Here is a 2,398-nt window from a genome sequence, read left to right on the forward strand (position 1 = left end):
ACGCCACGCACACACACGCACAAGCATGCCATGCCCGGTGAACTGGCCGCTCAGCCACCGCCGTCGTCATCGCGGGCCTGCTGGCCTGGCCAGCCAGTTGCCACCGCTTCGCCGTGGCGCTAACCCCGTGCGTCGCATCACTGCGCTGCTACTGGCCGTGGTCGCTTGTGCAAAGTCGCCGTGTGCGCTCTGCCACCACGTCACGTCCGCCTGGCCGCTCTATTGGCTCGTGCCCGCCTGGCAGTACCATGCGCGCGTGGCCACTGTTGGCATTGCCCGCACATCGCCTTGCCCCGCCTGCCTTGCCGTCACATCGACGGTCGACGACGCTGCGCTGCTGCCTCCTCAGACCGACGCCATCCGCTGCGGCGCGTAGGGCTAAGCCACCATCGTCGGTTTGCAGTTTATGGTCATGCGGCCAACCGTCCTATGCACGTTGGCCGCTTCCCGATCGCCTCGTTAGTGTAGTCAGTTTACAGTTAGTTGTGTTAATGATAGGTTCATAAATTCGATTTAGAAAGCTTAGCATTACTTAGCTTAATATTTATAGGAATTTTTGTGGTAAATTGGTTGCAAAACTCATATAAATCAATTTCTACTAATAGATGTTAGTAGTATTTTGTATAGCAGGAGCTGATTTGTTAAGCACCAAATCAATCCTTTATATTTACAGGCGTCCATGTTCGCTTGGCTTATAAGCCGTACTTTTTCAACCAACGAACAATATTTTTCTCTCCCAACAAATCAGTCAACAGTAATTTCAGCTATGACTTATCAGCCAAGCGAACAGGATAAAGGTATTTCTACTAATTAATATTAATATGAACAGCTGTCCATTGATTTCCAGCCAGGTGGTGTCGATGCGCCCTGGCCAAGCGCTGTATTTAAATTCCCCAAATTGTCCTCAGCCATATCTCCACAGCATCTCATCACAAACTTGCGAATCCACCACGAACTCATGGCAGGCCCAACCATGAGAACCGGTCTCCTATTTGCTGTTGCCGTTGCAGCTATTTACGCTTTTGCAACGTCCACCATGGCAGAGATAACTCCGATAAACGTCAACGATCCAGTCTACCAAGAGATTGCCAGGTGGGCGGTGACAGAGCACGTCAAGCAAGCCAAGGATGGGCTCAGGTTTAACAAATTAGGCCCCGTTTGACAAGGCTTCACTTCACTAGTGAAGCAATTTTTTTTTTCTTCAGCTTCATAAACAGTTCCACCGGTGGAGCTGAAAGCGGTTTTGGTAAACCGTTTGGCAAAATGACTTCCCTATGAGAGCATGTTTTTAGGGGCTTGAAGGAGGAGCCGGGAGAAGCCACTTTTTTTTTTGGCTTCATCCCACTCCAAATCACTGTGAGAGCATGTTTTTAGGAGTTTCACAAGTGAAACTATTTTACTTTACCCCGTTTGGTAGAAAACGGCTTCAAACGCCTCCTGAAGCCGGTGGAGAAGCCCTGTTAGTGAGTGGCGAGTTTGAGGTTTCATTTGGCTATTTCTTTCACCTCATCATCGAGCCGGGATGGCAGGGATGGCAAGTACGCGGCGGTGGTGAGCCAGAGGACCTGGGGAGAGAGACTCTCTCTCTATTCCTTTGAGCCAGCTAATTAAGGCCTAAGCTAGTGATAATTGGCATGATGTGATTGTCTGAAATGATGATGTCAAGGTTCCTTTTTTATGCATCTTATAGGAGTCAGCTCTGAATCTTCGATGGCCACACTACAATTGTATCGACAAGCAATTCTCTTCTAGGAGTAGGTAATTGAACACCACATGATCATAAGGTTAGTGATGACGCAAATCTGATCACATACCACGAGTGCTAGAACACATGCATCACAAATGGATCAACTTAGTGCCAAACCTTGGTATGCCTAACAAAAATATCTTGCATTCAATATTGTATAATCCCAATACATAATTTGAACTAAGTGGAGTCCAAACGCAAGTAGCGAGCATCAACTACGGGAAAGAATGATCTGGAGACAAGAGTACTTAACAGATTGAAACTTTTTTTTAGTTTGGACCTTCAAAATTTAACTAGTACTAGTAAAAACCCCAAAATCTAAGGTAGGCAAGGGCCTATATGGCCTAAGGCTTGTCCGCCCTTGCTTAGTGCGATAGACCCCGTTCGGCTTGGCTGAAACTGGCTGAAAAACACGGTTCTTGCTGAATTGTTGTGAGAGAAAAACACTGTTTCGGACTGAAAAAAGAAACCGAACAAACCGGATATGGGGTAAGCCGAACGGGGCTATGTAGAAATTAGCCTAGCCGATTGCAAAAGCACACCTAACTGGTTTGCTCGGATTTTGCCAAGAACAATTACTGTCTCTCTTACTTAGTGAAGAATGGCTAGATTTATAAGCAAGCCAACAAAGGATACCTACCACGCTTACAC

Source organism: Miscanthus floridulus, chromosome 4 (genome assembly GCF_019320115.1).
Source record: "Miscanthus floridulus cultivar M001 chromosome 4, ASM1932011v1, whole genome shotgun sequence".
NCBI lineage: Eukaryota > Viridiplantae > Streptophyta > Magnoliopsida > Poales > Poaceae > Miscanthus > Miscanthus floridulus.